Source organism: Oncorhynchus mykiss, chromosome 2, assembly GCF_057628025.1.
Source record: "Oncorhynchus mykiss isolate SJ-2025 chromosome 2, ASM5762802v1, whole genome shotgun sequence".
In the NCBI taxonomy this organism is placed as follows: Eukaryota; Metazoa; Chordata; class Actinopteri; order Salmoniformes; family Salmonidae; genus Oncorhynchus; species Oncorhynchus mykiss.
Genome location: NC_143023.1, coordinates 85,489,717 through 85,515,878, shown reverse-complemented (window position 1 = coordinate 85,515,878; position 26,162 = coordinate 85,489,717). Strand labels below are relative to the sequence as shown.

At 44.5% G+C, this 26,162-nt stretch overlaps 1 protein-coding gene across 2 annotated transcripts in view; it reads right to left on the bottom strand.

Moving 5' to 3' along the window:
* LOC110498123 (FYVE, RhoGEF and PH domain-containing protein 4) overlaps positions 1–26,162 on the bottom strand; it is a 110,876-nt gene that overhangs the window by 60,671 nt on the left and 24,043 nt on the right. The window contains exon 1 of one of the 2 annotated variants that reach the window (XM_021574732.3): positions 9,963–10,630. The exons of the other annotated variant lie outside the window; for it this stretch is intronic. The gene's annotated coding sequence lies outside the window, so the exon portion shown is untranslated. Of the gene's footprint in view, positions 1–9,962; positions 10,631–26,162 lie in introns of those variants that run through there. 2 annotated transcript variants of the gene reach the window in all.

The following is a 26,162-nucleotide window of genomic DNA, read 5'->3' as shown; positions in this document are numbered from 1 at the left end:
TTACAGCAAACATGACGACAGTCTGGTTCAGGCATGAATGACACAAACAAACAAGAATCCGACAAGGACAGGAGCAGAAACAGAGAGAGATATAGGGACCTAATCAGAGGGAAAAAAGGGAACAGGTGGGGAACGGGGTGAATGGGTAGTTAGAGGAGACAAGGGACAGCTGGGGGAAAGCGGGGGAGAAAAGGTAACCTAACACGACCAGCAGAGGGAGACAGGGTGAAGGGAAAGGACAGAGACAAGACAACATGACAGTACATGACACTTTAATAAATGGAACACTAGTCACTTTAATAAATGGAACACTAGTCACTTTAATAAAGTCACTTTAATAATGTTTACATATCTCGCATTGCTCGTCTCATATGTATGTACTGTATACTGTGTACTACACTGTCTATTCTATACCATCTATTGCATCTTAGCCTCTCAGTCACTGCTCATCCATATATTTTATATTATATATTCTTATCCCATTCCTTTACTAGATTGTGTGTATTAGGTTTTGTTGTGGAATTGTTGATGTTAGATACTGCTGCACTGTCGGATCTAGATGCACATGTCACTACACTCGCTATACCATCTGCTAACTATGTGTATGTGACCGATACCATCTGCTAACCATGTGTATGTGACCGATACCATCTGCTAACCATGTGTATGTGGCCGATACAATCTGCTAACCATGTGTATGTGGCCGATACCATCTGCTAACCATGTGTATGTGGCCGATACCATCTGCTAACTATGTGTATGTGGCCGATACCATCTGCTAACCATGTGTATGTGACCGATACCATCTGCTAACCATGTGTATGTGGCCGATACAATCTGCTAACCATGTGTATGTGGCCGATACAATCTGCTAACCATGTGTATGTGACGATACAATCTGCTAACCATGTGTATGTGACCGATACCATCTGCTAACCATGTGTATGTGACCGATACAATCTGCTAACCATGTGTATGTGACCGATACCATCTGCTAACCATGTGTATGTGACCGATACAATCTGCTAACCATGTGTATGTGGCCGATACCATCTGCTAACCATATGGATGTGGCCGATACAATCTGCTAACCATGTGTATGTGACCGATACCATCTGCTAACCATGTGTATGTGACCGATACCATCTGCTAACCATGTGTATGTGGCCGATACAATCTGCTAACCATGTGTATGTGACCGATACCATCTGCTAACCATGTGTATGTGACCGATACAATCTGCTAACCATGTGTATGTGGCCGATACAATCTGCTAACCATGTGTATGTGGCCGATACAATCTGCTAACCATGTGTATGTGACCGATACCATCTGCTAACCATGTGTATGTGACCGATACAATCTGCTAACCATGTGTATGTGGCCGATACAATCTGCTAACCATGTGTATGTGGCCTATACAATCTGCTAACCATGTGTATGTGGCCAAAACCATCTGCTAACCATGTGTATGTGGCCGATACAATCTGCTAACCATGTGTATGTGGCCGATACAATCTGCTAACCATGTGTATGTGGCCGATACAATCTGCTAACCATGTGTATGTGGCCGATACAATCTGCTAACCATGTGTATGTGACCAATAACATTTGTTTTGATTTGCGTTGTTCTACTCCATTAAAATAAAACATGAATGTCATTAAAACCGTTTCTATTCTGATAAAATGCCACCAGAAGACAGAGAATACCACATCCATTCACAGTAAGGACATGATCATTAGTAAACAGTAAGTAACTTACACCTCGTTTGCATCAATTCTCTGCATAAACCAGGAAGTGATTTTTCCTAATAGAGATAGCTAAAATGCCCAGTCACATCCATCCAATCAGAGTGTGCCTGCTGTTCGGGGAAGATAGGGACCAGATGAGCCCCTCTCTCATCTTTCCAAAATAAAAACAAACAATTATAGAGGTTTGCAAACACACGCACCACACACACCACACACACACACAGGTCATAGGCCCAGTCACATCCACATTAACATTCAAAGAACCAGTCTGGTACAACAACAAACACGGTCTCTGCAGGATGTCGAACACAGCTCTAATGAGGAACACAGTGACCTGAAGAGGTGAACCTGAACGCCCCCCCCCCCTCCCGTTAAACACTTCATGTCATAACATTAGAGGGAGATGTGCCTGGTATAACATTACAGGGATTCCAATCACAGACAGAGAGAGAGTGAGATAAGTAGAGAGAGAGTGAGTGATTGAGGTAGAGAAAGAGAGTGAGAGAGAAAGACGAGACAGAGAGAATGAGAAAGCGAGAGAGAGAAAAAGCAGGAGGGAACGAAGGAGATATAACAGGGCAGAGAACACAGGAGTCCATATCAGAGAGATCTCCAGGATATTATCTATGCAGGTGTGAAATTAACTTTGTACCTGAGGGAGAGACAATAATGAAGATCTAACCAGACTAGAGGTCGAATGATTATGATTTTTCAATTCCGATTATTGGAGGACCAAAAAAGCCGATACTGATTAATTGGCCGATTTTGTATATTTTTTATTTGTAATAATGACAATTACAACAATACTGAATGAACACTTATTTTAACTTAATATAATACATCAATAAAACCAATTTAGCCTCAAATAAATAATGAAACATGTTCAATTTGGTTTCAATAATGCAAAAACAAAGTGTTGGAGAAGAAAGTAATATGTGCCAATATGCAATATGTGCCATGTAAAAATGCGTGACATGTAAAATATGTGCCATGTAAAAATATGTGCCATGTAAAAAAGCTAATGTTTAAGTTCCTTGCTCAGAACATGAGAACATATGAAAGTTGGTGGTTCCTTTTAACATGAGACTTCAATATTCCAAGGTAAGAGGTTTTAAGTTGTAGTTAATATAGTATTTATAGGACTATTTCTCTCTATACCATTTGTATTTCATATACTTTTGACTATTGGATGTTCTTATAGGCACTATAGTATTGCCAGTGTAACAGTATAGCTTCCGTCCCCCTCCTCGCCCCTACCTGGGCTCGAACCAGGAACACATCGACAACAGCCACACTCGAAGCATCGTTACCCATCGCTCCACAAAAGCCGCGGCCCTTGCAGCGCAAGGGGAATAACTACTCCAAATCTAAAAGCGAGTGACGTTTGAAACAGTATTAGCGCACACCCAGCTAACTAGCTAGCCATTTCACATCGGTTACACCAGCCATTAGGCTGATAGGCTTGAAGTCATAAACGGCGCTGTGCTTGCAAAGAGCTGCTGGCAAAATGCACAAAAGTGCTGTTTGAATGAATGATGACGGGCCTGCTGCTGCTCAGTCAGACTGCTCTATCAAATTGAACTTAATTATAACATAATAACACACAGAAATACGAGCCTTTGGTCATTAATATGGTCGAATCCGGAAACGATCATTTCGAAAACAAAACGTTTAGTATTTCAGTGAAATACGGAACCGTTCGGTATTTTATCTAACGGGTGGCATCCCTAAGTCTAAATATTCTTGTTACATTGCACAACCTTCAATGTTATGTCATAATTACGTAAGATTCTGGCAAATTAGTTCACAATGAGCCAGGCAGCCCAAACTGTTACATATACACTGACTCTGCGTGCAATGAACACAAGAGAAATGACACAATTTCACCTGGTTAATATTGCCTGCTAAACTGGATTAGTAGTTATAAGTAGTGATTATGGTTGATTGTTTTTTATAAGATAAGTTTAATGCTAGCTAGCAATTTACCTTGGCTTCTACTGCATACGCGTTACAGGCAGGCTACTCGTGGAGTGCAATGGTTAGAGCGTTGGACTAGTTAACTATACGGTTGCAAGATTGGTTACCCTGAGCTGACAAGGTGAAAATCTGTCGTTCTACCCCTGAACAAGGCAGTTAACCCACAGTTCCTAGGCCGTCATTGAAAATAAGAATGTGTTCTTAACTGACTTGCCTAGTTAAATAAAGGTATAAAAAAATAATAATCGGAAATCGGCGCCCAAAAACACAGATTTCTGATTGTTATGAAAACTTGAAATCGGACCTAATTAATCGGCCATTCCGATTAATCGGTCGACCTCTAAACCAGACACAGGAGTGGATGAACTCTGAACACTGGGGGAAAAGATCAATATAGGATCTGAACACTGGGGGAAGAGATCAATATAGGATCTGAACACTGGGGGAAGAGATCAATATAGGATCTGAACACTGGGGGAAGAGATCAGTATAGGATCTGAACACTGGGGGAAGAGATCAATATAGGATCTGAACACTGGGGGAAGAGATCAATATAGGATCTGAACACTGGGGGAAGAGATCAATATAGGATCTGAACACTGGGGGAAGAGATCAATATAGGATCTGAACACTGGGGGAAGAGATCAATATAGGATCTGAACACTGGGGGAAGAGATCAATATAGGATCTGAACACTGGGGGAAGAGATCAGTATAGGAACTCTGATTAGGTGATTACATTGAAGGCAGGCATCATCTCTTTCTCTCTCTCGCGCTATGTAACCGCTGCCCAGAATCCCACACTTCACATCACACTCTCTCTTTCTCTCTCTTCCCCTCTCACCCTCCCTCCCCTCTTTCCAATCCCAGACAGACAGTGGGTGTTGGACTCTTCTCTAATCAATGTCAGGCCTGTAGAGCCGTGACATGAGGAAACAGGCAACAGCTGTGGGATGGAGGCTCTGAAATGTGTCAATCAATATTACCAACCATTCACAGTCTTCACATCTGATTGATTCCCAATGGGCTAGTAGACCAGTATGGCTCTCTGGCCATAAATAACCCAGGTATATTACACAGACTCCATTTAGTGCTGGTTATGGTTATTTAGTGCTGATACACTTCAATAATAGATACTTATTGTATATTACATGTTATATACTGGGCGGTTCGAGCCCTGAATGCTGACTGGCTGACAGCCGTGGTATATCAGACCGTATACCATGGGTATGAAAAAAACTTTATTTTTACTGCTGTAATTACATTGGTAACCAGTTTATAATAGCAATAAGGCCCCTTGGGGGTTTGTGGTATTTGGCCAATGTTCCACGGCTAAGGGCTGTATCCAGGCACTCTGTGTTGCGTCGTGCTTAAGAACAGCCCTCAGCCGAGGTATATTGGCCATATACCACAACTCCTTTGGCAGTATTGCTTAATAATAACAAATGGCTACAACAACAAATGCTGGTCTGTCTATTTTGGGTCTACAGTATACACACACAGCTGAAGTCTCGCATTGTGTTCAGTTCCGTGAGACTGTCTGGTCACAATGCCATAGGGTGTCTCTATCCTCTCTCTTTTTCCCTCCTCTTTGCGCTCTCTCTCTCTGACACACACACACAGCTGACATGACAGATGGATCTCCAGTGAATACAGGTGAATGGATGAAACGAATCCAATAAAATATCAATGAAACAGCATGTGTGAGAGCATGAAGGACTAGGGAAATGATTGAGTTCAACATGAATGACTGCAGGCAGTGAACCCTTCAGCAATCCTCGCAGTGGAAGAGGAGCGCATGCACAGAATGTTCCAGATATCTACATGCAGCCTGGAAGCAGGCCTGGAGGCTAGGGTGTTAATATATGTGTGTGTGTGTGTGTGTGTGTGTGTGTGTGTGTGTGTGTGTGTGTGTGTGTGTGTGTGTGTGTGTGTGTGTGTGAAAGAGAGAGAGAGAGATCCATATTCTGCGCTGCTCACTGTGTCATAAAAGGATGAGTTGAACACTAAAACATGGTTTCATTATGTTTGACATTTCCCACCACATCTGAAGTTCCTCTTTCATACTTACTTATTTGCTGTCTTGTTCCCCTACGTCAACTTAGGTCTATTCTAAAACTTTACAGAATGACATCCTCATTGATCCAACCCACTCAGCTAACTATTTGTTTTATTGGGCACTTCCTAGGAGAGTGCCATAGTGTCAGTCAGTATCATAAGCATCCTCATGCTCTCTCTCATTCTGACACGGTGAAAGACAAAGCTCCACAGAGCTCAATGACACCCTCTACCAAAGAAACTGATGACTATGGTGCTGCTGTTTCTGGAGGCACTGACTGTGTATTCCGACTGTGTATTCCGGCGGTGTATTCCGGCTGTGTAATCTGACTGTGTATTCTGGCCCTGGAGTTAAAAGGGGGATGAAAAGTGTGAACATGAAGAGAGAAGAGGTGGAGAACCCCTGACAACCACTGCTAGTGTAACCGATGTGAAATGGCTAGCTAGTTAGCGGTGGTGCGCACTAATAGCGTTTCAATCAGTGACGTCACTCGCTTTGAGACCTTAAAGTAGTGGTTCCCGATGCTTAGTGGGTGTCAGTTGTTGATGTGTGCAGAGGGTCCCTGGTTTGAGCCCAGGTAGGGGCGAGGGGGCGGACTAAAGTTATACTATTACACTGAACCCCTGACAACCTCTGCCGCACACCTGACAACCACTGCCGAACCCCTGACAACCACTGCCGAACCCCTGACAACCACTGCCGAACCCCTGACAGCACACACACACACACACACACACACACACACACACACACACACACACATTCATTGTGTTGTCTGATAAAGGTCTTAACACCCCTCCCCTCTCTGCTCCTCTTTAGATGTGCTGCTCCCTCAGTTTAATCTCATTTCTGGTCACAGTGGGCCTCCCTCATACCCCAGCAGCCTCCCTGCCCCCACTCACCCCAGGATCTGAACACTGGGGGAAGAGATCAATATAGGATCTGAACACTGGGGGAAGAGATCAATATAGGATCTGAACACTGGGGGAAGAGATCAATATAGGATCTGAACACTGGGGGAAGAGATCAATATAGGATCTGAACACTGGGGGAAGAGATCAATATAGGATCTGAACACTGGGGGAAGAGATCAATATAGGATCTGAACACTGGGGGAAGAGATCAGTATAGGAACTCTGATTAGGTGATTACATTGAAGGCAGGCATCATCTCTTTCTCTCTCTCGCGCTATGTAACCGCTGCCCAGAATCCCACACTTCACATCACACTCTCTCTTTCTCTCTCTTCCCCTCTCACCCTCCCTCCCCTCTTTCCAATCCCAGACAGACAGTGGGTGTTGGACTCTTCTCTAATCAATGTCAGGCCTGTAGAGCCGTGACATGAGGAAACAGGCAACAGCTGTGGGATGGAGGCTCTGAAATGTGTCAATCAATATTACCAACCATTCACAGTCTTCACATCTGATTGATTCCCAATGGGCTAGTAGACCAGTATGGCTCTCTGGCCATAAATAACCCAGGTATATTACACAGACTCCATTTAGTGCTGGTTATGGTTATTTAGTGCTGATACACTTCAATAATAGATACTTATTGTATATTACATGTTATATACTGGGCGGTTCGAGCCCTGAATGCTGACTGGCTGACAGCCGTGGTATATCAGACCGTATACCATGGGTATGAAAAAAACTTTATTTTTACTGCTGTAATTACATTGGTAACCAGTTTATAATAGCAATAAGGCCCCTTGGGGGTTTGTGGTATATGGCCAATGTTCCACGGCTAAGGGCTGTATCCAGGCACTCTGTGTTGCGTCGTGCTTAAGAACAGCCCTCAGCCGAGGTATATTGGCCATATACCACAACTCCTTTGGCAGTATTGCTTAATAATAACAAATGGCTACAACAACAAATGCTGGTCTGTCTATTTTGGGTCTACAGTATACACACACAGCTGAAGTCTCGCATTGTGTTCAGTTCCGTGAGACTGTCTGGTCACAATGCCATAGGGTGTCTCTATCCTCTCTCTTTTTCCCTCCTCTTTGCGCTCTCTCTCTCTGACACACACACACAGCTGACATGACAGATGGATCTCCAGTGAATACAGGTGAATGGATGAAACGAATCCAATAAAATATCAATGAAACAGCATGTGTGAGAGCATGAAGGACTAGGGAAATGATTGAGTTCAACATGAATGACTGCAGGCAGTGAACCCTTCAGCAATCCTCGCAGTGGAAGAGGAGCACATGCACAGAATGTTCCAGATATCTACATGCAGCCTGGAAGCAGGCCTGGAGGCTAGGGTGTTAATATATGTATGTGTGTGTGTGTGTGTGTGTGTGTGTGTGTGTGTGTGTGTGTGTGTGTGTGTGAAAGAGAGAGAGAGAGAGAGATCCATATTCTGCGCTGCTCACTGTGTCATAAAAGGATGAGTTGAACACTAAAACATGGTTTCATTATGTTTGACATTTCCCACCACATCTGAAGTTCCTCTTTCATACTTACTTATTTGCTGTCTTGTTCCCCTACGTCAACTTAGGTCTATTCTAAAACTTTACAGAATGACATCCTCATTGATCCAACCCACTCAGCTAACTATTTGTTTTATTGGGCACTTCCTAGGAGAGTGCCATAGTGTCAGTCAGTATCATAAGCATCCTCATGCTCTCTCTCATTCTGACACGGTGAAAGACAAAGCTCCACAGAGCTCAATGACACCCTCTACCAAAGAAACTGATGACTATGGTGCTGCTGTTTCTGGAGGCACTGACTGTGTATTCCGACTGTGTATTCCGGCGGTGTATTCCGGCTGTGTAATCTGACTGTGTATTCTGGCCCTGGAGTTAAAAGGGGGATGAAAAGTGTGAACATGAAGAGAGAAGAGGTGGAGAACCCCTGACAACCCCTGCTAGTGTAACCGATGTGAAATGGCTAGCTAGTTAGCGGTGGTGCGCACTAATAGCGTTTCAATCAGTGACGTCACTCGCTTTGAGACCTTAAAGTAGTGGTTCCCGATGCTTAGTGGGTGTCAGTTGTTGATGTGTGCAGAGGGTCCCTGGTTTGAGCCCAGGTAGGGGCGAGGGGGCGGACTAAAGTTATACTATTACACTGAACCCCTGACAACCTCTGCCGCACACCTGACAACCACTGCCGAACCCCTGACAACCACTGCCGAACCCCTGACAACCACTGCCGAACCCCTGACAGCACACACACACACACACACACACACACACACACACACACACACACACACACACACACACACACACACACACACACACACACACACACACACACACACACACATTCATTGTGTTGTCTGATAAAGGTCTTAACACCCCTCCCCTCTCTGCTCCTCTTTAGATGTGCTGCTCCCTCAGTTTAATCTCATTTCTGGTCACAGTGGGCCTCCCTCATACCCCAGCAGCCTCCCTGCCCCCACTCACCCCAACCCCTCCTAGTCTGAACTCCCAGCCTTCAGCCCTGAGTCATGGGAGTCTGGGACAGGGCCAAAGCGGAGCCCCAGAGTCGCCCCTGAGACTCCCTGCATGCCTGTCGCAAGTACACAACAGGGACCACTAAGAGTTCAGTCTCAGCATGGAAGTTATAAGTCCACAGCTACAGCTGTATTTTACCAAGTAATGGTTTCAGCTGTTAGCGTATCTATCGCTACTAGGTAGAGCTGGAGTTCAGCCTACAGAGCAGAAAGAGTTGATGGCTTCACAAACACAAGGAACAAGCTAATAGTTGAAGCTAAACATGTTGAGTCTGACAGCCTGTGATACAGCAGAAACAGCAGGGTGAGCTAGCAGCTTCAGCTACAACAGGCTACATGCAGCCGGTGAGGCTAACACCTCTGCTACAGCACACCACAGGGGCAGATAAGGGCTTCAGCCAAGGATGGCCAAGAAAGATAACTGCAGTCATCCTCCATGTGTGTGTTTTGCATGTGTTCTGCAGTTGTGTTCTACTGAGGGAGGCTGCAGCTGTGGGGTGTTCACCCAACAAAGCCTGCAAGTGCCTCAATGACCCTCCTACCCCCAGTACAGCCACAACACACACACACACACACACACTGCTCCTCTCTGCTCTGGGACTGGTGATAAGCACCTGTCTGTCTACTACAGCTGTGAACACAGTGTTGTGGCTCTAGATGGCTACAGTACTACAGAGCTTCAGTCCTTCTAAAATAGAAAAATCCACTGACCTGAGACCAGGCTTCCGCTAGTCAAGACTGGGTCTGTGTGTCAGAGTCGACAGCTACCGTTCACATAGATGATCGGATATCCTTCTCCTTGTTACACAACAACCAGAATGAAGAGAAAAGCAACCTCTCCCTCTCTCATTCCTGCCGTTCCTCTTTCTCCTCCCGCTCTCATTCCCTCCGTTCCTCTATCTCTCGCAGACACACATAGGCAGGTTCAGGCTTGCGCTAAGCTGCTTTTGCCTCTCTCTCTCTCTCTCTCTCTCTCTCTCCACTTCCTCCTTTCTTTCCTTCCTCTCTGTGTGTTTCCAGTCCGTAGTGTGTGAAGATAATCACATTCCAGCGGAGACAGGGCATATGGCGGGGGAACGCTACCCACAGTAAAGCCCCCTCTGTCTGTCTGTCTGTCTGTCTGTCTTGTCTGTCTGTCTGTCTTGCACGGACAATCAGCTCTATTGTGTGGGAGGAGGAGAGGGCTAGAGAGCCAATGGCTCTCATCTGCTGCTACTGCTACCGCTGCTGCTGCTACCACTGCTGCTACCGCTGCTGCCGGCCGCTACCACTGCTGCTACCGCTGCTGCCGGCCGCTATCACTGCTGCCGCTGCTGCTACTGCTACCGCTGCTGCTGCTACCACTGCTGCTGCTACCGCTGCTGCTGCTACCGCTGCTGCTGCTACTGCTACCGCTGCTGCTGCTACTGCTGCTGCTGCTACTGCTACCGCTGCTGCTGCTACCGCTGCTGCTTCTACCGCTGCTGCTGCTACTGCTACCGCTGCTGCTGCTACTGCTACCGCTGCTGCTGCTACCGCTGCTGCTTCTACCGCTGCTGCTGCTACTGCTACCGCTGCTGCTGCTACTGCTACCGCTGCTGCTGCCGCTGCTACCACTGCTGCTGCTACCACTGCTGCTACCGCTGCTGCCGGCCGCTACCACTGCTGCTACCGCTGCTGCCGGCCGCTACCACTGCTGCCGCTGCTGCTACCGCTGCTGCTGCTACCGCTGCTGCTGCTACCGCTGCCGCTGCTACCACTGCTGCTGCTACCACTGCTGCTACCGCTGCTGCTACCACTGCTGCTGCTACCACTGCTGCTACCGCTGCTGCTACCACTGCTGCTGCTACCACTGCTGCTGCTACCGCTGCTGCCGGCCGCTACCACTGCTGCCGCTGCTGCTACTGCTACCGCTGCTGCCGCTGCTGCTGCCGCTGCTGCTACTGCTACCGCTGCTGATACCGCTGCTGCTACTGCTACCGCTGCTGCTACCTCTGCTGCCGCTGCTGCTGCCGCTGCTGCTACTGCTACCGCAGCTGATTCCGCTGCTGCTACTGCTACCGCTGCTGCTACCGCTGCTGCCGGCCGCTACCACTGCTGCTACCGCTGCTGCCGGCCGCTACCACTACTGCCGCTGCTGCTACTGCTACCGCTGCTGCCGCTGCTGCTGCCGCTACTGCTACCGCTGCTGATACCGCTGCTGCTACTGCTACCACTGCTGCTACTGCTGCCGCTGCTGCTACTGCTACCGCTGCTGCTACTGCTACCGCTGCTAATACCGCTGCTGCTGCTACCGCTGCTGCTACTGCTACCGCTGCTAATACCGCTGCTGCTGTTTCCGCTGCTGCTTCCGCTGCTGCTACCGCCGCTGCTGCTACCACTGCTGTTACCACTGCCGCTACCGCTGCTGCTACTGCTACCGCCGCTGCTGCTACCACTGCTGCTACCGCTGCTGCTACCGCTGCTGCTACTGCTACCGCTGCTGCTACTGCTACCGCTGCTGCTACTGCTACCACTGCTGCTACCGCCGCTGCTGCTACCACTGCTACCGCTACCACTGCTACCGCTACCACTGCTGCCGCTACTGCTGCTACCACTGCTACCACTGCTACCGCTGCTGCTACCGCTGCTGCTACTGCTACCGCTGCTGCTACCGCCGCTGCTGCTACCACTGCTGCTACCGCTGCTGCTGCTACCGCTGCCGCTGCTGCTACCGCTACCGCTACTGCTACCGCTACTGCTGCCGCTACCACTGCTGCCGCTAGTACCGCTACCACTGCCGCTGCCACCACTGCCGCTGCCACCACTGCTACCGCTGCTGCTGCTACCACTGCCGCTGCCACTGCTGCTGCTACCACTGCTACTGCTACCACTGCTACCACTGCTACCGCAGCTGCTACCACTGCTACCGCAGCTGCTGCTGCCGGTAGCTACGGGGCGGTAATCATTTAGGCGGGTACCTTTGCTTTCTTGGTCACAGGGACTAGGGTGGTCTGCTTTGAAACATGTAGGTATTACAGACTCGATCAGGGAGAGGTTCAAATGTCAGTGAAGACACTTGCCAGTTGGTCCTCGCATGCTTTGAGTACACATCCTGGTAATCTGTCTGGGCCCGCAGCTTTGTGAATGTTGACCTGTTTAAATAGCCTTACGCAGTAATCTGGAACAGCTGGAGCTCTTATGCATGTTTCAGTGTTGCTTGCCTCGAAGCGAGCATAAAAGGCATTTAGCTCGTCTGGTAGGCTCACGTCACTGGGCAGCTTGCGGCTGGGTTTCCCTTCGTAGTCCTTAATATTTTTCAAGCCCTGTCACATCTGATGAGTGTCAGAGCCGGTGTAGTAGGATTCAATCTTAGTCCTGTATTGATTTTTTGCCTGTTTGATGGTTCGTCTGAGAGCAGAAGTGTCCGAATTAGTGACCTACTCCTTGAAAGCGGCAGCTCTAGCCTTTAGCTCGGTGCAGATTTTGCCTGTAATCCATGGCTTCTGGTTGGGAAATGTACGTACGGTCACTGTGGAGACGACGTCGTTGATGCACTTATTGATGAAGCCGGTGACTGAGGTGGTATACTCCTCAATGCCATTGGATGAATCCCGGAACATATTCCAGTCTGTGCTAGCAAAACAGTCCTGTAGAGTAGCATCTGCGTCGTCTGACCACTTCCGTATTGAGCGAGTCACTGGTACTTCCAGCTTTAGTTTTTGCTTGTAAGCAGGAATCAGGAGGATAGAATTATGGTCAGATTTGCCAAATGGAGGGCGATGGAGAGCTTTGTATGCGTCTCTGTGTGTGGAGTAAAGGTGATCTAGAGGTTTTTTTCTCCTCTGTTTGCACATGTGACATGCTGGTAGAAATCAGGTAAAACAGATTTAAGTTTGCCTACATTAAAGTCCCCGACCACTAGGAGCGCCGCTTCTGGATAAGCATTTTCTTGTTTGCTTATGGCATACAGCTCGTTGAGAGCGGTCTTAGTTCCAGCATTGGTTTGTGGTGGTAAATAGACGGCTACGAATAATATACATGAGAACTCTCTTGGTAGATAGTGTCGTCTACAGTTAATCATAAGTCACTCTACCTCAGGCGAGCAATACCTTGAGACTTCTTTAATATTAAACATTGCGCACCAGCAGTTATTGACAAATAGACACACACCCCGCCCCTCGTCTTACCAGACGTAGCTGCTCTGTCCTGCCGATGCACGGAGAAGCCAGCCAGCTCTATATTATCTGTGTCGTCGTTCAGCCACGTCTCGGTGAAACATAAGATATTACAGTTTTTAATGTCCGTTGGTAGGATAGTCTTAATCGTAGATCGTCCAGTTTGTTTTCCAATGATTGTACGTTGGCCAATAATACAGAGGGAAGTGGTGGTTTACTTACTCGTCAGCAAATTTTTACAAAGCAGCCCGCCCTCCTCCCCCTTCCCAGCCTTCCCAGCCACCAATTGTTCAAGTTCTCCCACTTAAAAAGATGAGAGAGGCCTGTAATTTTCATCATAGGTACACTTCAACTATGACAGACAAAATGAAGAAAAGAAATCCAGAAAATCACATTGTAGGATTTTTAATGATTTCAGATTTCTGGCTCTCACAGACCTGTAACTTCTTCTTTAAGAGGCTCCTCTGTCCTCCACTCGTTACCTGTATTAATGGCACCTGTTTGAACTTGTTATCAGTATAAAAGACACCTGTCCACAACCTCAAACAGTCACACTCCAAACTCCACTATGGCCAAGACCAAAGAGCTGTCAAAGGACACCAGAAACAACATTGTAGACCTGCACCAGGCTGGGAAGACTGAATCTGCAATAGGTAAGCAGCTTGGTTTGAAGAAATCAACTGTGGGAGCAATTATTAGGAAATGGAAGACATACAAGACCACTGATAATCTCCCTCGATCTGGGGCTCCACGCAAGATCTCAACCCCTTGGGGTCAAAATTATCACAAAAACGGTGAGCAAAAATCCCAGAACCACATGGGGGGGACCTAGTGAATGACCTGCAGAGAGCTGGGACCAAAGTAACAAAGCCTACCATCAGTAACACACTACGCCGCCAGGGACTCAAATCCTGCAGTGCCAGACGTGTCCCCCTGCTTAATGTACATGTCCAGGCCCGTCTGAAGTTTGCTAGAGAGCATTTGGATGATCCAGAAGAAGATTGGGAGAATGTCATTTGGTCAGATGAAACCAAAATAGACCTTTTTGGTAAAAACTCAACTCGTCGTGTTTGGAGGACAAAGAATTGCATCCAAAGAACACCATACCTACTGTGAAGCATGGGGGTGGAAACATCATGCTTTGGGGCTGTTTTTCTGCAAAGGGACCAGGACGACTGATCCGTGTAAAGGAAAGAATGAATGGGGCCATGTATTGTGAGATTTTGAGTGAAAACCTCCTTCCATCAGCAAAGGCATTGAAGATGAAACGTGGCTGGGTCTTTCAGCATGACAATGATCCCAAACACACCGCCCGGGCAACGAAGGAGTGGCTTCGTAAGAAGCATTTCAAGGTCCTGGAGTGGCCTAGCCAGTGTCCAGATCTCAACCCCATAGATAATCTTTGGAGGGAGTTGAAAGTCTGTGTTGCCCAGCAACAGCCCCAAAACATCACTGCTCTAGAGGAGATCTGCATGGAGGAATGGGCCAAAATACCAGCAACAGTGTGTGAAAACCTTGTGAAGACTTACAGAAAACATTTGACCTCTGTCATTGCCAACAAAGGGTACATAACAAAGTATTGAGATAAACTTTTGTTATTGACCAAATACTTATTTTCCACCATAATTTGCAAATAAATTCATTAAAAGGTTGACCGATTAATCGGAATGGCCGATTAATTAGGGCCGTTTTCTTTTACATACCCTACATTACTCATCGCATATGTATATACTGTACTCTATACCATCTACTGCATCGTGCCATCTCTATGTAATACATGTATCACTAGCCACTTTAAACAATGCCACTTTTATATGTTTACCTACCCTACATTACTCATCTCAGAGGAGGAGTAAGATATGGGTATTGTTTAAAGTGGCTAGTGATACATGTATTACATAGAGATGGCAAGATGCAGTAGATGGTATAGAGTACAGTATATACATATATCAGACAAAGGTATAGTAGGATGTGAATACAGTGGAGCTAAACATAGGCATGAGACGATGAGAGAGATATTGTCTCTAGAAACATAATTTAAACTAGGTGATATCACCGCATGTCTGGGAGGTGGCCTAGGTATATTGAGCAGGGCTAGAGGCTCTACAGTGAAATAAGACAATAATCACTAACCAGAACAGCAATGGACAAGGCATATTGACATTATGGAGAGGCATGCGTAGCCGAGTTATCATAGGGGTCCAGTAAGTAGTTAAGCTGGCTGGAGACACGGCGATTCAGACAGCTAGCGGGCCGGAGCTAGCAAGCTAGCAGGAGGGCTTAGAAGGACGTCGCAATGGAAGAAGTCTGTTGAAGTCTCCGCATGCAGAGCCTCCTCGTGCGGCTTCGTCGGCAGACCAGCCGTGATGGATTAGTAAAGGGGCCCAGTCCAATTGGCAAAATAGGTATAGTAGCCCAAGACAGTCCGATATGCTCTAGACAGCTAGCAGGCCGCGGCCAGCAGATGGGCATTCAGGGGCTCGTTGGAAAAAGAACCCTCGAGCAGATTACATCGGTAGTCCAGTCGTGATGGATTAGCAGGGCTTCGTGTAGTAAAAGGGGTCCAGGCCAATTGGCAAAATAGGTATTGTAGCCCAAGGACTGGCTGATGGACCTCTTCAGCTAGCCGGGAGATGGGCCTAGCATGGGCTAGCTCTAGGCTAATTGGTGCTTGCTTTGGGACAGAGACGTTAGCCAGGAGTAGCCACTCAGATTGCAGCTAGCTAGCTGCGATGATCCGGGTGAAAATGTTCAGAGCTTGCGGTAGGAATCCGGGGATATGGAGAGAAAATAAGTATGGTATGCTCTCGTTTGCTCCGGTATGCTCTGGTTTGAATCGTGTTGTGCAAACTGGTGAAAGATTTCCGAGCTAGAGGTTAGCTGATGACCGCTAGCAGTGGTTAGCTGACTACTAGCTAGTAGCTAGTGAGATGGCTAGCTTCTGTTGGGGGATTCCGGTTCCGAGGTAAATAAAAATACTTTAGAAAAAAACAGATCCACACCACATTGGGTGAGGCATGTAGCAGGAGAGTATTTTGAAGTTGAGGTTTAGAAAAATATTAAAAAGATATGCGAAGAAAAATATATAAAAATATACTACATACACGGGACACAGGACGAGGACAAAGACGTCTGACTTCTACACCATCTTGGAACAACACATTGTAATTTATGAAGCTCGTTCTAAAATACAGACGTAATTTCTGTCCCAGGGGATTGCACTGTGTGCAAGTCTTTAATTTAGACCACAATTAGTTGAATTAGGTGTTAGAGAAGGGATGGAACAAAAACCTATAAACTCCTGTTATGTGTATTAAAAAAAACAGTGGCTGTCATGAAAATGTGCCATCATGTACTGAACAAGCTTATGAATGTTGGAGGTTCATTTCCTTGAGATGTTCCACACTTGGGAATAACTTATTTTGTACAATGGACTATGTTTTAAGGACTCATGCACAGGTACAGGAAAACCAAAAGGTGTATTTAAAAAATAATAAATAAGTACTAGTGTTGATGTCTACACATGTTTCTGGTTTTGAGGCTAGGGCATCAGGTGGCGCAGCTCATCTGTGTAAGGAGAGAGAAAAGCTTCAATAATATTACAATGCTGTATTCATTTAATTGAATATATATATTCCTGCTTGATATGCATTTACAGTTTATAATTACATTGGACATGTTATCCTTTATCACATGCCAGTGTTTGTTTTGTATCCAATGCATTTAGCTTACAATAGGATGAAGTAGCCTAGACCTAGTTAGACTGCGTCATATCACCTTGCATCATATCACCTTTCAATATTAGTTATCAAAGAATATAAAACTATGTAGAACATCAGTGTCATTTAAAAATATGCACAGGTGTGATATTTCTATTAATTAATCACAACGCAAAAAACAGCAGCTCTAGTACAATATTAGCTTCACAGTGAAACACTACTATTCTGGCTATCAATCATTCTTAAACAGTCAGAAAAATAGCTTATTTAGCTACAGTATGTCAAAAAAAATCGTAGCCTGCATGGTATCATGCATGCAAGTTTACCTGTCATGTTCACAACGATGGAGCAGCAGACTAAGCAATACGCAAGAAGAGGACCCTATACCGTAGGATAATTATTCTGTCCAGTGTCAAATTCATTCATTTAACAGGTACTGAGGAGATCACCTTAAGTTAGTATAGTTAATGAGAAAGTCTCTGAATAGTTTCCAAGTGGTTACTTATAATTTAATTAGTAGTTAGGCTGATTCAGTAAGAATATCTCCCTTCATCCCTCAGTCTCATCCCAGCCCCTGGGCTCTCCTGCAGCTGTGTAGCACCTCTTAGGACCTAGCCTGGCACAAAGCCATTACCCAGTCTCTAAGAGACAGACACACACACACACACACGCACACACACACCATAATTAAACACACATCACTTACTGCATTAAACACACACCCTGGCTGCATATTTCCTCTCTCTCATCTGAGCCTGGCCGTCTCTCTTCTAATCTTTATCTCTCCCTCTGCCTCCCACATAATGAAGATCACAGTGGGAAAGAACTAGAACGTTGCAGAATGCAGACACATGCACACACACATATGCGCACAGTCGAACATGCACATGCATACACCCACAGAGTGTGGCCTGCATGGCTGATGGGCTGCTGTCCCCATAATGGACACATAAGGGCACATCTGTCACTGGACTGGGGCATGGCATGAATGGAATCTGCCACGCGTCACAACACCCGACCACATTGATTGGCTGTTCTAATCTTACATAGTCAGGCTGGCATGACCTGCTGTGAAAAAAAATGGGTTTCTGCTCTGAGGGCAGATCTGGGCCAATCAAACTCAATACAGTCACACTGAACAGAGAACAGCAGGCCCCCATAGAACTGCAAGATAATAATCTGCCAGACAACAGCACTCATCTACAAAACACAATTGATTAAACAATTTAAGTAACTGAGTGCATTTGAAATCCCTGTAGACGCTTGGATGCTTTAATTATCCCCTTATGTGTGTGTGTCATAGGGAGTGTGTGATACGTAGTGTGTCTCTGCCTGGCAGAGAGAGACATATCTCTCATTAAAGGGGCACTGCACTTCCTGATATGGCCTTGTTTTAGATTTGCTTCATTAAGAAATGCTAGCGGGCATGACTGAATTCAAACGTGAGTTGGGTTAAAAAACAACCCATTGCTGGGTAAATAGTGGCCACAACACATATTGGGTTATTCTGACCCAGCCAGTTGGGTCACTTAATACCATTCACAGACAGACTTCATAGTATGTGGCCTGTACAACATTCTTGCCGGGATAAGTCTTTTATATCTCCCGTGCACATGTTGGCAAGTTTAGGAGTGAGAGTAAACCTAGGCGATGAATATATACCATCACAAAGAAATCCATTATTCATTTGTTTTGGGCAATACAATTTTTTTTCAAAAGAATAGAATGGCATATTTTTTGTCTCATTATGTTACTGGTCTGTGCAGCCTATAGCCTACATGGCTGTGCCATGCAAATTAAATCAATAGTTATTTTGTTCATTAAACAGAAAATACATACTTACATGCTGACTAGACCGGGCATACGCGTGCGCCATCGCACGCATGTTGATTTTGTCCATTCACACCAAACGCGATCAGGATACGCAGGTTGAAATATCAAACAAAACTCTGAACCAACTATATTAATATGGCGACAGGTCGAAACACTAGCTAGCTTGCTGTTGCTAGCTAATTTGTCTTGGGATATAAACATTGGGTTGTTATTTTACCTGAAATTAATCCAAAGATAAAAGGATACACCGAGTTAGTTTCTAGTAATCGCTCCTCCTTCAGTCTTCTTCTACTTCTTCTTCTTCTACTTTGGACTTTATATGGCGGTTGGCAACCAACTTTAAGGTACATTACCATAGTAGGCTAAGAATATAATGAAATATAACAGAATAAACTACAAATAACATTTTTCCCACACAACTTCCGCCATGGCAATACGTGGAACTGCTGTCATATAAAAAAAGTGATATTTTGAAACAGAGCTCAAGGCAAGCCCATGTCTTTTTTTCCACGTTTAATCTCTTTCCTACCCTCACTACGCTTTGTTAGAGCAGGCGTAGGGTCTTACATTGCAAGTATCTTCATCATGATACAGATAGAAATGAATAGAAATCTATATTTTCAAAAGCAGTCTTGTGTTTATATTTCACAACCTCCACAGGCTTTTGGAGTTTAGGCTACATTATTGCATGCTAAATGTTTCTGATCAGTGATAGACGAGCAAAAGCATAGAAGAGCTATACCACCTCCACTTACCTGCCCAGCCAGAAAATGTACCAAATATACAGATGTAGATTCAATGCAACAAAATCACCTTGATTGATTAAGACAAGTATTTTGGTCGTGAGTAGGTCTAGGCTACTAAGCGACTGCGAGTGAAGAGCAAAATAATCCACTTGTTAAGCTACATACAGTGACTTCAGAAAGTATTGAGACCCCTTGACTATTTCCACATTTTGTTACATTACAGACATATTCTAAAATTGATTCAATTATTTTTATTCCCCATTAATCTACAGACAATACCCCACAACGACAAAAACATGTTTTTAGACATTTTTATAAAAAAAGGAAATATCAAATTTACTGAGTATTCAGACCCTTTACTCAGTACTTTGTTGAAGCACCTTTGGCAGCGATTACAGCATCAAGTCTTCTTGGGTATGACGCTACAAGCTTAGCACACCTGTATTTGGGGAGTTTCTCCCACACTTCTCTGCAGATCCTTTCAAGCTCTGTCAGGTTGGATGGGGAGAGTTGCTGCACAGCTATTTTCAGGTCTCTCCAAAGATGTTTGATTGGGTTCAAGTCTGGGCTGTGGCTGGGCCACTCAAGGACATTCAGAGACTCGTCCTGAAGGTGAACCTATGCCCCACTCTGAGGTCCTGAGCGCTCTGGAGCAGGTTTTCATCAAGAATCTCTCTGTACTTTGTTCTGATTTGCCTCGATCCTGACTAGTCTCCAAGTCCCTGCCACTGAAAAACATCCCCATAACATGATGCTGCCACCACAATGCTTCACCGTAGGGATGGTGCCAGGTTTCCTCCAGATATGACACTTGGCATTCAGGCCAAAGAGTTCAATCTTGGTTTCATCAGACCAGAGAATCTTGTTTCTCATGGTCTGAGAGTCTTTAGGTGCCTTTTGGCAAACACCATGTGGGTTGTCATGTTTCTTTTACTGAGGAGTTGCTTCTGTCTGGCCACTCTACTATAAACTTTGGTGGAGTGCTATAGAGATGGTTGTCCTTCTGGAAGGTTCTCCCATCTCCACAGAGGAACTAGAGCTCTGTCAGAGTGACCATCGGGTTTTTGGTCACCTCCCTGACCAACGCCCTTCTCCCCTGATTGCTCAGTTTGGCAGGGCAGCCAGCTCTAGGAAGAGTGTTGGTGGTTCCAAACTTCTTCCATTTAAGAATGATGGAGGCCACTGACATTTTTTGGTACCCTTCCCCAGATCTGTGCCTCAACACAATCCTGTCTCGGAGCTCTACGGACAATTCCTTCAACCTCATGACTTGGTTTTTGCTCAGACATGCACTGTCAACTGTGAGACCTTGTATAGACAGGTGTGTGCCTTTCCAAATCATGTCCAATCAATTGAATTTACCACAAGTGGACTCCAATGAAGTTGTAGAAACATCTCAAGAATGATAAATTCAAACAGGACGCACTTGAGCTCAATTTCGAGTCTCATAGCAAAGCATCTGAATACTTATGTAAATAAGGTATTTATTTTGTAATTTTTAATACATTTGCAAAAAAATCTAAAAACCTGTTTTCACTTTGTCATTATGGGGTATTGTGTGTAGATTGCTGAGGATTTTTATTTATGTAATACATTTTAGAATACGGCTGTAACATAACAAAATGTGGAAAAAGTTAATGGGTCTGAATACTTTCCAAAGGCATGGTACAGTACCAAGCTGGCAAAATGTTCTGATCAGTGCTAATGAATAAGCCAACTAGACAAGACAATCACGAGCAGCACCCACCTCAACATAGGTAACATTTCCACAGCCTAATTGTAGCCTAACCAATACCCAAACTAAGAGTTACTGAAAAGACGAGTCCCCACACTTGTCTCAAAGCAGCGCGAAACGGTGCTGAAATAGTTGACCACATGCAGGCAGGTTATTGCTTCAAATGTATTTATCAATTGGATGACTTTCGTAGTTTATGTAAGCAGCAATTTGATGCCTACAACTGCATAAGCCGAGCAACCATCAAGCTTAAGAGAGCAGTGCTTGCCAATGCCCCCTCATTATTACGACTACTTTCATACCAAGCTGTAGGCAGAACTTTACCACAATCATGACTAGGTCGGTTGGAGGAAATAAAGGTAGAGGCTTTGTCGCTGGCAATACATTTCATATATAAAGAAAATTTAGCAAAAAGTTGGTGGGATGCTAAAGTTGGCGGAAAAACGTAATGTTTTGAAAGTTGTATTAGTTGGTTTGATTTCTTTGAAGACTGGAGGCGTAACTTAGTAGGGTTGTGGCTTCCGGACAGTTATTTTTGGCCACCCATGAAAGTAAATGTCATTCCGGTTCATCTGACCTAATGTAAGGTTAAAGTTGAGCAGTAACACCTTTGTAGCTTTAATGAGGCTTACTCAAGTGTATGAATTTCTCAACTGCCGATGCATATCCCAACAATGCATATACTTCAATAATAATATTATTAAATGTATAAAAAAATATGTAATGTGCAAAAATATTAAGATAATATTGAAATTTGCAGTGCACAAACTTAACATGTTGTGGGTAAGTAAGAAAATGTATGCGCTCACAACTGTAAGTCGCTCTGGATAAGAGCATCTGGTAAAGTACTAAAATGCTTAAAAAATATATGAACAGGAATTACATTTACTGTCATGGGGAGTTAAATTGCCCCAATAGGCAACCCTTCCTGAAAATAATCTATGGATTGCATAAAAAAGACCCAGCTACTGGGAAAACCCAGCATGAAAGTGAAAAAACCCAACAACCCAACTAAGTGTCCCAACTGGTTGGGTCAAAATAACCCAAATGTTTCTGACTCATACTGTGGTTTGCAAAAGTATTCAAACCCTTAGCATTTTTCCTATTTCCCTTCTCAGAGTCACATCTTCTGACCGACACCACTCCACACTAATCGGCCATTCCGATTAATCGGAATGGCCGATTAATTGGGGCCGATTTCAAGTTTCCATAACAATCGGAAATCGGTAATTTTGGACACCGATTTTGCCAATTTTTCTGTTTTTTTTTACACCTTTATTTAATCTTCATTTAACTAGGCAAGTCAGTTAAGAACACATTCTTACTTTCAATGACGGCCTAGGAACGGTGGGTTAACCTTACGGTTAACTAGTCCAACGCTCTAACCACCTGCATCACGAGGAGCCCGCTTGTTACGCAAATGCAGTAAGAAGCCACGGTAAGTTACTAGCTAGCATTAAACTTAATCAATCATAATCACTAGTTATAACTACACATGGTTGATGATATTACTAGTTTATCTAGCGTGTCCTGCGTTGCATATAATTGATGCGGTGCACATTCGCGAAAAAGGACCGTTGTTGCTCCAATGTGTACCTAACCATAAACATCAATGCCTTTCTTAAAATCAATACACAGAAGTATATATTTTTAAACCTGCATATTTAGCTAAAATAAATCCAGGTTAGCAGGCAATATTAACCAGGTGAAATTGTGTCACTTCTCTTGCGTTCATTGCACGCAGAGTCAGTTTGGGCCGCCTGACTCAATGCGAACTAATTTGCCAGAATTTTACGTAATTATGACATAATATTGAAGGTTGTGCAATGTAACAGGAATATTTAGACTGATGGATGCCAGCCGTTAGATAAAATACGGAATGGTTCCGTATTTCACTGAAAGAATAAACGTCTTGTTTTCGAGATGATAGTTTCCGGATTCTCGCATTTCTGAAGGCTCGCATTTCCGAAGGCTCGCATTTCTGTGTGTTATTATGTTATAATTAAGTCTATAATTTGATAGAGCAGTATGACTGAGCGATGGTAGGCACCAGCAGGCTCATAAGCATTCATTCTAACAGCACTTTTGTGCGTTTTGCCAGCAGCTCTGCTGTTTATGACTTCAAGCCTATCAACTCCCGAGATTAGGCTGGTGTAACGATGTGATGTGAAATGGCTAGCTAGTTAGCGAGGTGCGCACGCTAATAGCGTTTCAAACGTCACTTGCTCTGAGACTTGGAGTAGATGTTCTCCTTGCCATGCATGGGTAACGCTGCTTCGAGGGTGGCTGTTGTCTTTGTGTTGCTGGTTCGAGCCCAGGGAGGAGCGAGGAGAGGGACGGAAGCTATACTGTTACACTGGCAATAATAAAGTGCCTAGAAGAACATCGAATTGTCAAAGGTATATGAAATACAAATGGTATAGAGAGAAATAGTCCTATAATTCCTATAATAACTACAACCTAAAACTTCTTACCTGGGAATATTGAAGACTCATGTTAAAAGGAACCATCAGCTTTCATATGTTCTCATGTTCTGAGCAAGGAACATAAACGTTAGCTTTCTTACATGGCACATATTGCACTTTTACTTTCTTCTCCAACATTTTGTTTTTGCATTATTTAAACCAAATTGAACATGTTTCATTATTTATTTGAGGCTAAATTGATTTTATTGATGTATTATATTAAGTTAAAATAAGTGTTAATTCAGTATTGTTGTAATTGTCATTATTACAAATACTTTTAAAAAATTGGCGCCTTTAATCTGTATCGGCTGTTTTTGTCCTCCAATAATCGGTATCGGCATTGAAAAATCATAGTCGGTCGACCTCTACTCCACACACACGCACGCACACAGACACACATTACACACAGCAGTGACACTGTTTGAAGGAATGTGTGTATTTCCATAATGTAGTGTGTGTTATGTATTGTTTGTGAGAGCATGCAGCTCCTGTCAGTGTGCTCAATGATGTGATCAACGGATGATGTTGAGAGAGAAAGAAAGAGAGCGAGAAAGAGAAACTCACACCAGGAAGTACAGAGATATAATAACCCCACACAGAGACTGTTACAATGCTAAACATAACCCTTTATTGGTAATGCTAAGGTATCTCACCAGAGTTGTTCTGCCACTAAAACATCGCAACACAGATCAGTCCTGCTGGTGCTAGAATCAATCATCTGTACATACCAGCTGAATATTTAAACTAGCTACAGGTACTGTAACTGCCAAAATAAAGGAAACACCAACATAAAGTGTCTTAACAGGGTGTTGGGCCACCACGTGCCAGAACAGCTTCAATGCACCTTGGCATAGATTGTACAAGTGTCTGGAACTCTATTTGAGGGATGCGACACCATCTTCCATGAGAAATTCCATTATTTGGTGTTTTGTTGATGGTGGTGGAAAACGTTTTCTTTGGCATCTGTTCAATTGGGTTGAGATCTGGTGACACACCCTTTAAATCCCCTATTTCCTTTAAGACTCATCTTTCATAGTCACTGAGATCTCTTCTAGCCATGCTAGCCAAAATAACAGATCTCTTCTAGCCATGCTAGCCAAAATAATGGGCAAGTGGGGATTTTTATACATACCCTAAGCATGATGGGATGTTAATTGCTTAATAATTAACTCATGAACTACACCTGTGTGGAAGCACCTGCTTTGAATATACTTTCTATCCCTCATTTACTCAAGTGTTTCCTTCATCTTTCCAGTTACATGTATGTTCCATGTGCCTCAAAACAAAATATATGCACACAACAAATTGATAACCTTAAACAATAGATATCTGTTGACAGATCCCAGTGATCAAATCACCTCTCATTCGATTCCTTTCCTAGTAAGCTGTAGACATGGTTGGTTGTTCCATGTGGGAGCTTCCCCCTTTCCACTCAGTAACCCAGGCCCATAGCCATCCTCACTACCACAGCCAGAGAACAGCTGGCCATGACCAGATGGCCAGGGGGATGGCCAGGGGGACATACATAAAGAGATGAATAGAATATGAATGTTTATGAATGTTTAATTCTAAATTGACAACATAATGTCCCCCCCAATCAAAAATATCAATTTTATTCCACTGTGACTACTCATTTTACATTATGCAACTGAACTGATGCAGCAGTCAATGAAGTGTCTTCTCTAGTAACCATAAGGCTGTGTTTAGTGTTTCCAGTCCTCCCCCATGTGACCCTCCCCACATTGTAACAATGAGTGTGCTGAAAGGAGCAAGCCTGCTGCTCCCAGCTTTCTTCTTCCAGCTGGCCAACCATGCAGAGGAAATACAAACAGTTACACAGATGAGTGACCAAATCAGTGGATTTAGAGGAAAGAATTCTTATTGGAGAGACAATATTTCAAAAGCGAAGCATGCTCCATTGCCTCGGCTGTGCATGTTTCTAACAGAAAACATAATCAGTAAGTGTCCCACACAACTGATGACTGCTCACCTCCAACGCTTGGAAAAGTACTTTGGGACCTACTTCCCAATCCGTTTGACTGTGATGCCCAGTTGACATGCCGTCACATGACATTCGGTCACGTGACAGCTCCGAATTCCAACTCGAGAACTCGGGCCTCTTTCTAGAGATCCGACTTTCCGACCTGAAGATCGCTGACGTTATGATTTTACCTTGTATTTTTCAGAGTTCCCAGTTGTCTTGAAAGCACTATCAGTGCTCTCATCTGCATTAAAACCAAATATCAATCCAGGCTGGATGTGACAGCAGAGATCTGG